Raw genomic sequence first — 16178 nt, forward strand, 5'->3', positions numbered from 1 at the left:
ATAAAAAGACAAATACTGTATAATTCCATTTATGTGAAGTACCTAGAGTAGTCAGATTCATAAAGACAGATTATCGGAATCAGAAGGAACCTTAAAAGGTTCATCATCTAAGAACTCTTGAGTATTTTAATCTCCTTTTATTCAACAAATATTTATAGATCATGTGCTAAGTGCCAGATGTTATGCTAAGGACTGAGGAAACAAAGGAAACAAGTTTGGTAAGGTTCCTGCATTCATAGATCTAAGGCCTAATAGTAAAGCCTTCCATCACTTAGGGCCTGCTGATTACAAAGTGCCGTGTAATTATTACAGATAGCATTTATTTAAGTATTTATTTGGGACACATAGTAGGCTAAGCCTTTGTGTATATGCATTAAATTCAAATTCTATGAGATATAAACAAAATTATTTTATTTTATATTTGAGGAAACTGATGCTGAGATAATTGGTTTGCACAGGATTGAACAATTTACATTGCAAACCCAGGTCTATCTTACTCTGCAATTTGATTTTAACCAGTATATTATGACCTCTGACCTCAAGTTCAGTACTTGCCTTCTTTTGCCTTTTTGCATGACTTTACATCTCTGTCAAGGTATTGTCCAGTCTGTGCTTTGAACGTCTCTAATGATGTAATACGCCCTCTCAAGGTACTTGCCTAATCGTTGGATATCTCTGGTAGGTCTTTATGATGTGTTTTTAAAAAATCAGTCTCTATAGAATTTTCCCACTTTGGTCCCAGATGTGTTTTGAGGATCACACCAAACTATGACAACCAGCCCTTCAGATATTTAAATCAGGCTATCACCCTTTCTCTCCAGAAATACTTCTCCACTGGTATCAAATCCTGTGATTTCAAATGTATTTATTTTCTTAGTTACTATCCGTGAACAGGTTTTAGATTGCTTGTATTGTTCTTACTGTGGCCCCAGATATTGATGCATTTTCTCCAGTTGTAATGACAGCAAACGCTCTTCAGTGAAAGTGGTAAAAGCAGGCATTAACTAACCATTCCCCGCTTGCTGTTTGATTGATTGACTGAGATGGGGTTTAGCTCTTGTTGCCCAGGCTGGAGTGCAGTGTCTCGATCTCAGCTCACCGCAACCTCCGCCTCCCAGGTTCAAGCGATTCTCCTGCCTCAGCCTCCCGAGTAGCTGGGATTAGAGGCATGCGCCACCATGCCCAGCTAATTTTGTATTTTTAGTAGAGGTGGGATTTCTCCATGTTAGTCAGGCTGCTCTCAAACTCCCGACCTCAGGTGATCCACCCACCTCAGCCTCCCAAAGTGCTGGGATTACAGGCATTAGCCCCTGTGCCCAGACCACTCGCTGTTATTTTTAATTAAATTAACAATTATTTCACTGGAAACAGCTGAAAATGTTGCAACTCAGAAAAGAACTATCTTTTCCTTTTAAATTATGTGGATCTTATAATTCTGCACTCAAGTATCAGAAATCAGTCAGCCTAGGCACATCTCCCTTAATTTGTAGTGGCAGGGCACAGAGGGGCAGTTGCTGTAGGTAGGTAGGAACAGGAAGATCAGCTAGATTATGGGAAGGTTAGGCAAAAATTTAGGAGCTTTTGGTTGAAGAATATTTCAAGCTTGAATGACATAAAGGGAAGAAGCACAAACGGGAAGAATAGTTTGGGTGTTTAATAGCTCAAGGGAGAAACGATATGGCTGCAGTCCTTGGTTTTGTGCAGCACTCTCTTTGAAGCCAGTGATCACAGCAAAAACAAGAGGAGGTGAGATAAGAGGTTCTGTGCTGTAGAGCATCCACACAGAAGGGTGCAGGATGCAGCAGCAAATGAAAGTTGGCTATATACAGGGGAATTGATGAAATATGTAAACATATTATAGATAAAAGACCCATTCTCGCTATTAGAGAAGGAAATTACAAATATGGGAAGGAACAAAACCAGAATGAATCGTGTGGTGTTGGATGGAAATTGATTATATCAGTATTTACTCACACTTTTATAGATAGATAGATAGATAGATAGATAGATAGATAGATAGATAGATAGACACAGAAATATAGATATAACCGTGTTATGTATGTATGTGTATGTATATGTATATACAGATTCCCTCAGCTGTGTTCACTCATAGAGCCTGAGAATAGCAAAACCCCAGTGTCAGTATCCTTCTCTAGTGTCCAGATCTTGGTTTCAGCATACCATTCTCCACCAAAAGGAACCAGGGCTTCTTGGAGAAATGATTGATTCTAGGGCTGAGGCAGGGAGAGTACAAGATGAGCCTGGAGCAGCATCTTGTTATTCTGGAAACGAAGGATGTGCTCAAAGAATGATGATGAATTGTTAGAAGGTTACAAAAGCCAGTCTAAAGGGGCTCCCACCGGCCAAATCTGTACATTTCGAACAACAAAATAAATAGTGATAGTAATAGATTTATAATTCTTTGAATAAAGTAGGAAACTATAAGTCTATGTCGATATATAAATTGTGCTGATAAATGAATAAAGTTTTGTGAGAAACAGGATTTTTACCTAGTCTCAAAATACCTTCTCACAAAATGCTTATCAACTATAGTGGGAAAAGGTAACTTTTCAGTTGAGGAGCCTTAGCAGATACCACCTAATGAAGTGGTCGATTCAACATCAATAATGGGATAATTCAGATTCATGTGCCACCTAACAGGGTGCATTGAGAACACAGCATCATTTCTGTGTTACTCTTTCCAGTCTAATCTTAACGAAATACCATGCAAAATAAACTGAGGGACCTTCTAAGCTACAGTATCAAGGGTACAAAAGTCAAGAAAGTTAACGAGAATGAATAAGACTAGCATTTGATAGCACAATGTGACTGCACTCAATAATTTAATCGTAAGTTTTAAAATAACTAAAAGAGTATATTTGGACTGATTGTATGTAACATAAAGTATAAATGCTTGAGGTGATGGATACCCCACTTACCCTGACATCATTATTGTGCATTGCCTACCTGTACCAAAATATGTATCCCATAAATATATACACCTATTATGTACCCCCCCACCAAAAAAAAAAAAAAAAAAAAAAAAAGAAGTAAAGCTAGTGCATGATTCTGAACTTGGTCCTTTTGTTAAAGGACACTATTGAGACATTTGGTAAAATTCAAATAGGGTCTGAAGATAGTAATGTATAAATGTTAATTAGATGATTCTGATGGTTCTGTCATGGTTATTTATACAATACACATCAGCACATACACACCGAAGTATTTCGTGGGTGGTAGAGCATTGTGTCTGCTGCTTATTCTCAAAAATAACTAAGGGGAGGAAGTTTCATTTACTAACAACTTTTTTGTAAGCTTGGGACATTTAAAAAATTAAACCGAAACAGCAACAAAAAAGGATTGCTTTGAACCTGAATGTGGAAATCTCATTGTCAGGATATTTTAAAAGTGGATTTTGTGTTCCATGTATAGAGAAGGAAAAAAATCTTTTAGGTTTTAAGCTGGGTTTTAGGTTTTCTGACTGGGGCCCTGTAAATTTGTGTGGCAATAGGTTAACAAGAGAACGGCAAGCAGAGGTTTATTCACATGTGCATTGCATATACACAAGAGTGTACCCAGAGACGAGTTACTCAAAAGGCTGTTTAAAATTTGGAGTTTGTATACCTAACTTGGTAGAAGAAAGAGAGGGAAAAGTAAGGGCACTTATGGTAAGCAAATGACTTTTTGTAAAAATAAATGGGTCTTTAGGATAATAGATTGCAGATAGGCTACTTTGTGACATTGTCTCTCTGGGTGTGGTGCTGACTTCTGTCTCCAGGACGAGAGATTAGAGTTGCTCCTGGGGAGGGTTTTTTTGACAGTTGAGTTCTTTTAGGAGGCTCTGCTTTTAGGCAGATAAGGATTTCAGAAACTGAAATGCCTTCAGCACAAAATAATTCTTATGCCAAAGTGGAATATTTTAGGATAGCATATCCTGATCCACCTTCACATGCACTGGGAAACTTCTGTTAGTTTTTGAACAGTGGAGTGTAATGATGATGATGTTCTTGTATGGATAGATGGGAGCAGAGAGAAACTAGAGGCAGGGGTATCAGTTGGGAGCCAAATGCTTATGTGTTCATCCACAGGAATCTAAACTGAGATAGTGATTGTTACCGGCAGAAAAGAAAGGGATAGATATGAGGCGCATACTAAGGATTATCTTTTGGAATTTGTTCACTCTTAAAATGAAAGTGACAGAGAAATAGATGATGTGTAGTACAAATAAGTTCACATTCTGGACCAGAATAGGGTGTATTCCTGAACTTACTTGAAAATAATTTGATGACATCTTACTGTTTAATGTAAATGTTTTTAATGTAAACAAGTAACATTTAATTACATAAATTACTTAGAGTTCTTACACTTTATAGGCTTTGTTTTCTTATACTTGTGTTCCTATACTTGTGACTGTTTTGTACTGATGATTGGGTAAGTCAAATCATCAAATGACCTAACTTCATTTGTTTTTGCCTCTGTTTTTGAGAAGGCTTCTCACTCTGTAGCCCAGGCTGGAGTGTGGTGGCACGAGCTCAGCTCACTGCAACCTCCGCCTCCTGAGCCCAAGTGATCCTCCCACCTCAGCCTCCCAAGTAGCTGGGTCTACAGTCACACATCACCATGCCCAGCTAATTTTTTTGAATTTTTTTGTAGAGACAGGGTTTCGCCATGTTGCCTAGGGTGGTCTTAAACTCCTAAGCACTAGAGATCCGCCTGCGTCAACCTCCCAAAGTGCTGGAATTACAAGCATGAGCTGCCATACCTGGCAGACCTAACTTCTTTGTGCACATGTTATATGGGATACTTCACATGCATGAATTCTTTTAAAGATTTTAGCTTATCTGTAAGGAATATACTGTATACTATGTGCATTTAAAAATACTTTTCCTATATCAAGTACAATGTTTATTGTAGAAAATCAAAATATGGATGAGCCAAAAGAAAATAAGAACATCCCTTATTTAAGAACATTTAAACATCTTAATAAGAACATTTCCATATGCCTAGGGCTACTGTGCTGCTTTAGTCTTCTGTTCTAAAGTTATTCTGCAGGGCATTCTGTCCATAGCTAATATTGGGAGAAAGGCAATCTAATTAAGCTTATTTACATTAATGAGTATTGGTAATGTGTTACAGTACAGAGAACCTAGGATTTGGAATCAGAACCTGAATCTTAGCAGTATGCCCAGCCTTCACTACATTTATGACCTTGGGTAATTTAGTTGACCTCAGTGATTCTCATTTATAAGTGATTTCTCATTTATAAAATGAGAATAATAAAACTTGATTATCAGGGGATTGGTGAGTGTCAAATAAGGTAGAAAATGCACAGTAAATGTAGTTTGAAATATGAAAAGATTGTGTACTAGGGATCATTGATAATGAGTGATGGACTTCTAATTCTTACATTATTTATGTTTTGAAGTTTCTTGGTCACCCATATTGACCACAGATTGATAGAATCTTAGCTGTTCATTTAAAAAATATATTTCAAAGAACGGAAAAGGGAAAAAGAGTTGGTGTAGGAGTCACTTTGGTAAGCAGCTTCCTAGAGCTGTTCCTGATTCTTTCTTTCTTTGAATCCACCTAATCTCTAAAAGCTAACTCTATGCCCAAAGGTCAGTCAGCCTCTCCTTATGCTACTCTGCTCCTGCTGCGTGATAGTTGAGGGTAGGAAGGCGTTTGAGTTTAGAGCAGCATTTCTGAAGCTTTGATGCTTATAAGAATCATCCAAAGATCTTGCTATAAAATGCAAGTTCTAGTTCAGATCATCTGGTGTGGTAGCTAAGATTTTTAATTTGTACAAACTTCATGGCCTTGCCTCTGGTCTGAATATTACACTTTGAGTGGAGTTAAAACATGAATGATGTTTTTATGTGACTTTTTATTTCTAAAGCTATTTGTAACTTAGGGTATTACTCATATTGTTATTACATATACCCGTTAAGATTTCATGTTATTTCTTCTATTTAATACAGTCTTGTTCTCTGTATAAAGCCTCAGACTCATTAGTTGCCCCAGGGTGATAATGAGGGTAACCAATACTAGCATAAAGTGGTTACACAGGAGAACCAATACCAAAGGAAAATGTAACTGATAGTAGCAAGGTTTTCCTTTCATTCTTAAAACTTTGTCAACATCTCTCACTAATAGTAAATTAAATGTGAAATTTAAAATAAAATTACTAAATATACAAATTTGTTACATTTTCACCATGTTACAGAGTATTCATGTAAAAATCACTGATATTTAATAGCCAATGTATTCATATGGTTTTAAATTAGGGTTTTGTCTTAGGAGAGTTATCAAGTTCTATTTATTTTTGTGATACAAAAAATATTCAAATTTATATTATAGAACTCTAAGGAAATGAATACTGGATTTAGTCAAGGCAGAAATACCAAGACACAAGGGGGCACTGTCTTACCATAATCTGACTGATTTTAATTTAGCTTTTTGTTTACTGTGAATGTCTTTCGTTTCCAAAATTCTGTCTTCTCTGTAGTTAATCATGAAAGCTTAAATATTATACATTCCTCTAAAGCTGTAATACTTAAATCAACTAAGCTTTCAGATTTCACAAATCAAATGTGCTCTTAGCAACATTCAGGAACCTTTCATTGTATTTGGCATGAAATTGGGAAGAGTGGATGATAATTAGAGATGGTGTAACACACTGTTAGTGTTTAGGTCTGCGGTGGGGAAAATCACTGTAAAAATAATTCAGTTGATTTGGAGAAATATAGTGCCTCTGTTAGGCAGAAATGAGTTGGGATAAAGATTGAACTGTTATAAGCTGCAGCTGCATTTGCCATAAAATACCAAGTTGGTGCTGATGAATGTTTTGTTTTTATTGTCATGGAAACTTGGAGCTGGAGAATGGATATTCTGTTCATCTGGGAAAATAGCAGTGCCTTGCATAAAACATAAGGACCTTCCAAAGCAGTTCCTTAAATAGATATTGGCTGAATATAATCCAAAAAGTTGAGGAAGTAAAAGTGAAATAAATGCAATCATTTCTGGATCACTTCTTCTATTCTCAATACTAACAATATAACTATATATTCAGTTATTAAGCTTATTACTTCTAGAAAGTTGAATTCCAGTAAGCATGGTATTTGTTTAACATCAGTATAATAGTTATCTAATCCTTTAGAGCTATCTTTTTATTTATTTCCTTAATCATAAGATATCTTTTGGGAACTCTAAACCTATATCCTATTAAACAACTACTTCTGATCCCCAAATAGTTTGTTTTTTAAATTAATCCTGCTTATCTGCTATAATCTTTCACTGAAATATTTTAAAGCATTTTTACTTTTTTTAAAGCCTTACCCGAAATAAACTCCTACCATAAAAGCACTAAGTGAGATCATTGCATGTTCTAGGGGAAAAAAACAAAGTATAAAATAAAAAACCTATAAAGATGCAATTAAATCCTTGTGCATATTTTATAAAATTGTGAATGGAAAGAGACAGTCACAGGAACAGAAAATGCAAAGGAGTTTTGGGTTCAATTATCACATATGTGATAATAGCAAAATACAAATATGGAAAATGATAGTAAAATGTAGATAAAGTGACAATACAAATTAAAGCAGAGTTCCTAAACTTTATAATAGGAAAAGAGGAAATTGTGAGTTACAGTGGTTTTACCAAAGGTTACTGGCCAAGTTTCATTATCTCTGCAAGGGAAACTAGACTTTTTTTTTTTTTTTTTTTTTTTAAACAAAGTCTTGCTCTTCTGCCCAGGCTGGAGTGCAGTGGTGTGGTCGTAGCTCATTTCAGCCTCCAAATCCTGGACTCAACAATCCTCTCACCTCAACCTTTGAATAGCTGGGACTACAGGTGCACGTCACCATGCCCAGCTAATTTATTATTATTATTATTTGTAGAGACGAGATCTCTCTATGTTGCCCAGGCTGATGTCAAACTCCTGGGCCCAAGCCGTCCTCCCACCTTGGCCTTCCAAAGTGCTGGGATTACAGGTGTGAGCCACTGTACCAGGTCAATGTTTTTTAACATTATAATAGAAAAAAAAGAAAGAAAGGCTAGAGTGGGGTTATTTTAGATAGTTTAGTCAGAGAACCCTTCTCTGAGGAAATAATATTTGAATAAATGCAAATGCACCTGTAGTCCCAGCTGTTTGAAGGCTGAGCCCAGGGTTTGGAGGCTGGAATGAGCTATGATCACACAACTGCACTCCAGCCTGGGCAGCAGAGCAAGACTTTGTTTTAAAAAAAAAAAAAAAAAATTGTCTAGTTTCCCTCGCAGACTTAAATGCTCTGACAAAAGAACAATTCATACAGAGGGGCTAACAAGCCAAGCCAGCAGCCTTCAGTGGGAGGGAACTTGGAAAGTTGGAATGTTCAAGGAAAATGACAAAATACAAGTTTACAAAAATTGTTTTTTCAAAAAATGCTCAAATGGCCAGGCACAGTGGCTCATGCTTGTATTCCCAACACTTTGGGAGGCTGAGGTGGGTGGATCACTTGAGTCTAGGAGTTCGAGACCAGCCTGGGTGACGTGGCAAAAAAAAAAAATAAATACAATCATTAGCTGGGCATGGTGGCGTGCACCTGTGGTCCCAGCTACTCGGGAGGTTGAGGTGAGAGGATAGCTTGAGCCCAGAGGTAGAGGTTGCAGTGAGCCAGGACTGTACCACTGCCCTGCAGCCTGGTTAACAGAATGAGACCTCATCTCAACAACAACAAAAAGTTCAAATGTACTTACAAGCATTATACCTAACAACAACGTGACCAGTTTTCTCACATGAGACGGGTCTTAAATCTATGTTTATGAGGTGTAGTCTTAAATCTATGTTTACGTTGCCAGGATATACAAATCGCTCGGAGAAAGAACAGGAGTGCTTTAAAATTTTTAAGTATAAATTTTACTGTTAGTTAGCATATAGTTTGTCAAAATATTTTTAGTGAAATCAGTGAGTTTTTAAATTGAATATGTGTCAAAATAAATGTAAATATGACTTAGCTTGCATGGTGAGAGACAGATCTCTGAGAAGCAGTATAATTTAATAACAACAATTTTCACCAGGATTCTTCATGCCCTGTGGTTATCTGTAGCATAAATTTAGAGTGTATGTATGTGGGCAAGGGTTGGGGCCAGAAATTAAAGACCTACACAACAAAATACATGATACTGAATTTAGAGAGCTGGTCACAACATGCCAAAGAAAATAGAAGAGAATTAGGAACTGGACATTGTATTTCATAACTGAAATGATGAGAAAGAACTGGAAAATTGCCAGCCTTTTAACCTTTTAGAAATAGCTATGTGTGTAGTTAGTACAGGAGATCATATTCTTAGAGCAGTTTGTTCTAAATTCAAATATGTCAGCAGACTTAGTGGAATTCAAAGTATTTTAGAAATAAAACGTCTAATGTTGGAAATAAGAGAGCACAATATCATAAAAACAGAAGTAGTTTAACAAAGTTTTTAGATTGTCCAAGAGTTTATCAAACCCATTATCTATTACGGTAAAGTCTTGCTGAGTAGGATGTTTTTAATTTAGGCTACTCCAAAAAGTAAAGATAGTAGCAAATGTAGATCTATCTTTTCAGGTTATCTTCTACCTTATGCACTACTCTAAGCAGTTTTTGTTTGTTGGAAACTCTGATTATTTACAGAAGTCAAGTTTTGTTATGTTCTAGCTTTTTCTGATCTGTAAAAATGGGTTTGCTAGAGAAAGACTAGGAGGAAGCTTTTTTATTTTTTTCTTTTAAAGGGGGTGTGTGGAAGGGTTTCTAAGAGGTATAAAAACCTTAGGAAGTTTCATAGTGGTCCTAACTAAATCATTACTTTTCAGACATTTGACAGTAGGCACTCTGTGAGAGCAGGAAAACAAGGTGAGTCCTGAAGTTACCCCCACTCTCTCACTGCCTGGAGGAAGATTTTGGGCCACAGCAAAAAGACAACGAGATAATCAAACACAGCCTGGCAGTCTTTGTGAGTTGAGAAGACAAAAATCAGAATTCAGAGAAGCCATGGGACTAGGATTTATAGGGTAAAAAGGAAGGAGCAGAGAGAGAGCAAGGGACCTCAAGATCTTTAGAGTTTGGTTCCAAGTCTTTGGCCAAGTACTGATATGTATATGCATGAGAGGAAACAACTTGAGACCAGGGAAAGCTCACACACAGCTGGGAATAATTCTTCCTCCAACGAACCAAAATGGAAAGATCTCATAATTAACAGGGCATGTGTAGTCTTCAAAAGGATATTGTGTTGGTAGTGCTGAATTAGACCTGGACTAAAGGGTGTTCTTGACCCACTGTTGGAAATATTAAAGGCAAACCTGGAAAAGGAGCAAACTGATTCCGAGTCACTTAACCGCGTGCCAGAACAAAGTCTGACATTCTTGGAAGGAATACAGCAAAATCTAGCACCCAAAAATATAAATCTTTTAAGGTCTGGCATTGACTTAAAAATTACTAGCATGAAAAGAACAAGAAAAAAATATACACTGTAACCCAGAGAAAAAGTAATCAGTAGAAAAAAGAGTCCAGGAAATTAGAGAGATGATGTAATCAAGCAAAGATGTTAAAATGCCTTTTATAAATATGCTTGATAGCTCAAGAATGTAGAGGAAAATAATGAATATGATGTAGGGATAATGAATGGTATGAAAAAAACGGAATTTATTTACCTCTTTTCCCTCCCTCCCTCCCTCTATCCCTCTATCCCTTCCTTCCTTCCTTCCTTCCTTTCTTCCTTCTTCCCTTCCCTCCGTTCCCCTCCCTTCCCCTCCCCTTTTCCTTTTCCTTTCCCTTTTCATTTTCCCCTTTCCCCTTTCCCCTTTCCCGTTTTTTCTCCTTTTTTGGAGACAGGTCTCTCTCTGTTACACAGGCTAGGGTGCAGTGGAGCGATCATAGCTCACTGTAACCTTGAACTATTGGATCAAGTGATCCTCCTGCTTCACCCTCCCAAGTAGCTAGGACTACAAGGATGCACCATGCCTGGCTAATATTTTTTTTTTTTTTTTTAAGAGACAGGGTCTTACTCTGTTGCCAAGCTGGTCTTAAACTCCCAGCCTCAAGCCATCCTCCTGCCTTTGTCTCCTGAGTTGCTGGGATTGTATGTGTGAGCCACCACACCCAGCCCCCTAAATATCATTTCTAGAGAGAAGAAAAATACAGTATCTGAAATGAAAAATACACTGGATGATATTAACTGCAGCTTATTCACTTCAGAAGAAAAAAAATCAGTGAATTTGTAGGCATAGAAACAAACTATCCAAAATGAAGATCAGAGGACCTCCAGCTTCTATCTAGGGTGTGGAAAACTATAAAGAATGCTGCTTTTGGCCAGGCACGGTGGCTCATGCCTGTAACCTCAGCACATTGAGAGGCCAAGGAGGACAGATCATGAGATCAAGAGATTGAGACCATCCTGGCCAACATGGTGAAACCCTGTCTCTACTAAAAATACAAAAATTAGCTGGGTGTGGTGGCGCACACCTGGTCCTAGCTCCTTGGGAGGCTGAGGCAGGAGAATCGTTTGAACCCAGAAAGTGGAGGTTGCAGTGAGCTGAGGTCACGCCACTGTGCTACTGCACTCCACCCTGGCGACAATGAGACTCTGTCTCAAAAAAAAAAAAAAAAAAAAAAAAAGCCTGATAAACTACAAATGTTTAACTTTTTTGAACCCTTCAAAGAGGCCCAAGCACACAGTTTCTGTAAGTACTGAGGCTGAACCAAAACAGCAGAGAACTACCTCCATCACAAGCCTAAAGAGTACTAAGCAATAGCAGTCTGCCACTGGGGCAGGGGCAAAAGCTTGAAGAGAGACCCACTCTCAAGCACCAGTTTATAGCATCTGTTATAAGCTGAGGATGAAATGCTAACAGAAAAGTTTTACAGCACCCCAGCCACGTGCTAAACACTAGGCACAACAGGTGATCACTAGAGGGAGTTGAAGCCTCTGGTAAACTCAGAGTCATCACAGCAACAGTCACACCAATCTGAACTCCTAATTGATTGTCTGAATTTCTCACTCTAAAGTCCTTATATGGAAAGAGGCATACCCACTTCCAGGCCTAAATATACTACTGTTCTACCCACGGTATCCTGCATCCATCAAAATTATAAGTCACACACATAAGTAAGAGAAAAACAAAACAAATATTTTCAAGAGGCAAAACAGTTAACAAAACAAGACTCAGAGGTGTCCCTGTTGTTGGAACTATCAGACAAAGATTTGAAAATAACTCTGGCTAAGATATTGAAAGGATCTAGTGGGAAACGTAGACAGCATGCATGAATTAATGGGGAATTTAGCTGATAGATGGAAATAATGAGTCAAGTTGAAATGGTAGTAATTAAAAAAAAAAAAAAAAACAGAGGTAAATAATTCCTTTGTGGTCATCAGTAGACAACCCAGTTGCTGAAGAAATGGGTGAACTTGAATATAGGCCAGTATAAATTATCCAAACTAAAACACAAAGAGAAAAAAAGTGAAAAAAGATCAGAGCTGCAGGACAGTATCAGTCTAATATGTGTGTGCTTTAAAGTTTCAGAAGGAGAGGGATAAATAATAATGCAGAAGAAATACTTGTAGAGATAATGGCCAAGAATTTCCCAAAAGCAATGAAAGACATCAAGCCATAGATTCAAGATTTAAGAAACAATAAGAACTCCCCTCCACACACACACACACACACACACACATATTCCCTTAGACATATTTAAAGTGCTGAAAACCAAAGATGAAGAGAAAATCTTGAAGACAACCAGAGGCAGAAAAAAAACCACATCATGTATAGAGCAACAAAGATAAACTACAGCAGACTTCTCTTTAGAAACTTTGCAAGCAAGATGATAGTGATATCTCTAATGTATTACAATTTTTAAAACAATGTCAACCCAGAATTATTTATCTGTTGAAAATATTTTCTTAGAAAAGAAGATAAAAGGGCTGGGCGCGGTGGCTCACGCTTGTAATCCCAGCACTTTGGGAGGCCGAGGCGGGCGGATCACGAGGTCAGGAGATCAAGACCACGGTGAAACCCCGTCTCTACTAAAAATATAAAAAAAAAAAATAGCCGGGCCCAGTGGCGGGCGCCTGTAGTCCCAGCTACTCGGAGAGGCTGAGGCAGGAGAATGGCGTGAATCCGGGAGGCGGAGCTTGCAGTGAGCCGAGATTGCACCACTGCACTCCAGCCTGGGCGACAGAGCGAGACTCCGTCTCAAAAAAAAAAAAAAGAAGAAGATAAAGACTTTTAGATATATGAAAATCTGAGAAAATCCATTCCCAGCAGACGACAATAACTGTTAGAGTAAGTTCTTCAAGCAGGGGGAATGTCACTCCAGACAGAAACTTGGATCTGCACCAAGACTCAGCAAACCTTTTTCATAGAGAGCCAGATATTACATATTTTAGGCTTTGTGGGTCAGACAGTTTCTGTCACAACTACTCAACTCTGCCATTGTAGCAGAAAAGCAACTGTAAATAATACATAAACAAGTGAGCATGGCTGTTTTCCAGTAAAACTTTATTTACAAAAACAGGAAGCAGGCCATGAGTCATAGTGTGCCAACCCATGATCTATACAAAGAAATGAGAGCTCCAGAAATGGTAATAATGAACGTAAATATAAAAGACATACATTTCATCCTTTTAAATTACACTATAAAATAACTGTCTAAAGCAAAATTAGTACATTGTATTGTGGGTTTTATAAAATATATAACAGTAACCTAAAAGATGAGAGGAAGGATTTTGGAAGGTAGACTCTGTTTAAGATGTATATTGTAAACTGAGGGCAATCGCTATAAGATTAAAAAGAAATGTAACTTATCTACCAATAGTGGCTATTAAATGGAATGCTCAATCTAAAAGCAAGCTGAGAGCTGGGCATAGTGGCTCACACCTGTAATCCCAACACTTTGGGAGGTGGGAGGATTGCTTGAGGGCAGGAGTTCCAGACCAGCTGGGGCAACATAGCACGACTCTTGTCTCTACAAAAAAAAAAAAAAACAAAACAAAACAGGTGTAGTCTTAGCTATTTGGGCAGCTGACATGGGAGGATCTCAGCCCAAGAGTTCAAGGTTACAGTGAGCTGTGATCACGCCATTTCATTCCAGCCTGGGTGACAGAAGACCCTCTGTCTTTAAAAAAAAGAAAAAAGAAGTTTGAGAAAGATAAAAGAACAAAGAACAAATGAGATAAATAGTAGACATCTAAGAAAATGGCAGACTTAAATTCAGCCGTATCAGTAATATAATGCAAATTTTCAAAATGAAACAGAGAGATACCAAGAGATAGAGGAAATAAGCATTTGGCTTTTTTCATTCTCTGTTTTCCAGTGGGTTTTGCACATAATTTTAAGAATAGGGCCTTCGCTAGATGAAAACATTTAAATAGTGAACTACTTAACATCTGTTTACACACTAACACTGGCCCTCCTTTTTACTGAATAAAAATGGTTTGCCCCCCTTTCTCCCGTGACCTTCAAACAGCAACCAAGCTATCTTGAGCTAGTAACTTGGGACCATCAGACCCAAGGTGCTCCCCTAAAACCACTTTGTCCAAACCTTAGGGAAAAAGGAATAGGCAGGCCAAAGATTATATTCAAACATGTCTACCCTTTTTCCTCTATGTTACAAAATCTAATACTCTGTTGAAATTCATTTTAGACTGTTCTTTTATGTTTCGACTTCCCAGCTCTCTCTACCACCTTTTCTGGATCTTGCATACTTTCTTTGGTGAATCTTTGTTTTTTTCAGTTGTGAACAAATTATGGCTATGTATACAAAGAGATCTAGATACCCATTCATTAATGCTAAGAAGAGTGACGCCGTTAAATTTTAATGAAATGAAAGACATAAAGAATTTTAAAACCTTTGAAAGTATCCAAAAGTTTCCTTTAAATTCTTTGCCTAGAATCTAATTTTTTTCTCTTCTAATTAAGACTTTGTCCTTAAGCATGAATATTTAAGATATATATAGTCAATATAGTATTGTATAATACAGTCAAATGTATTTTCTAGTCAGTACATTTCGGTTCAAAAATAATAACTAAAATTTAATTACCCCTTGTTTGTCACTGTTCCACCCACGTAAGATGTTAATACATTTTATCCTCACAAAAACCCAGTGAGGTAGAACTGTTTTTATCCTTGTTTCACAGATGAGGCAACTAAGGGACAGAGCTGTTAGGTAATACTGATAGTAAGCAACAAAGTGGGAATTTAAACCTGGTTAGTCTACATCTAGAGTCTTTGTTCATTACCATTACCCCATGCCTCCTCTCTAATTTATTGTTACAGAATGTTAGGATTTCTTTCTTTTCTTCCTTCATTTTTTCCTTCCATCCTTCATTCCTCATTCCTCCATTCAGCAAATATTCTACTCAGACACACTATGACCTGAATTTACTTGTGTATCCAGTTGTTATAATGAGTTAGTATGTAAGATTTTTATTTTGAGTTATGCCTTACTCACAAATGAACTTTGGATTATGACCCATCAAGAAGTTGAGACTGGCCTTTACCTATTTTCAAACTCAAACATAGGATGGCAGTAAATTGCAGTACTGGAGACAGCTCAGTGAAAAGTGAACATGTCATATTTTATCCTCATGTAGCAAGAACCGTATTTAAATCTTAGCAGGCCAGGCTTGGTGGCTCACCCCTGTAATCCCATCACTTTGAGAGACTGAGGTGGGAGGCTGACTTGAGGCCAGGAGTTCAAGACCAGCCTGGGCAACATAAGAGACCCCATCTCTACAAAAATGTTTTAAAATTAACCTATGTGAGTGTGTGTGCCTGTAGTCCTAGCTACTTAGAAGGCTGAAGCAGGAGGATTGAACCCAAGAGTTCAAGGCTGTGGAGCACCATTGCATTCCAGCCTGGACAACAGATCAAGACCCTGTCATTCATAAAACACATACATACAGTCTTAGTAGAACCTAAACGGGATTTAAGGCTCTCTTCTGGGCTTTCTCCATATGTTTCAACAAAATGAAATAGTTACCATTTGATGGCTATTTATGTATTTTCTTTACACACAAAGTGTACAAAACATGCTTCGTTTCTATATTATGTAGGTAGAGGCTGTTGAGTCTCAGTAAAAAATTTTATTGACGTTTTGTTTTTCTTAATCTGAATAGAATTAAGTATTGGTTATTTTAAATGTACTGACTTCAGTTTGCTGTATTCAGC

General features: G+C 37.5%; 1 protein-coding gene across 6 annotated transcripts in view; it reads left to right on the forward strand.

The window, feature by feature from the left end:
- Positions 1 to 16178, forward strand: part of TCF12 (transcription factor 12) — a 372383-nt gene that overhangs the window by 222890 nt on the left and 133315 nt on the right. The gene's annotated exons all lie outside the window — the stretch shown is intronic.

This window comes from Hylobates moloch, unplaced genomic scaffold (assembly GCF_009828535.3).
Source record: "Hylobates moloch isolate HMO894 unplaced genomic scaffold, HMol_V3 SCAFFOLD_14, whole genome shotgun sequence".
In the NCBI taxonomy this organism is placed as follows: Eukaryota; Metazoa; Chordata; class Mammalia; order Primates; family Hylobatidae; genus Hylobates; species Hylobates moloch.